This window comes from Acyrthosiphon pisum, chromosome A1 (genome assembly GCF_005508785.2).
Source record: "Acyrthosiphon pisum isolate AL4f chromosome A1, pea_aphid_22Mar2018_4r6ur, whole genome shotgun sequence".
Taxonomy (NCBI): Eukaryota; Metazoa; Arthropoda; class Insecta; order Hemiptera; family Aphididae; genus Acyrthosiphon; species Acyrthosiphon pisum.
Window position 1 is genome coordinate 119,252,782 of NC_042494.1, and position 205 is coordinate 119,252,986.

A 205-nucleotide genomic window follows, 5' to 3' on the forward strand; every position below is an offset into this window, starting at 1 on the left:
AAAACGCATTTACGCAAAATCATTTAGAGAGAATAATACTTTTGAGGGAATGACATATCGATTTGTCTAAATATTGTCTCAAATCAATTTGAACATTATTTATATTTAGAACATTTTTTTATTTATTTTGAAAGTGGAATACAAAGTCAAATAATAATAAAATATAAAATCGATATGTCATTCCCTCAAAAATATTATTTTCTAT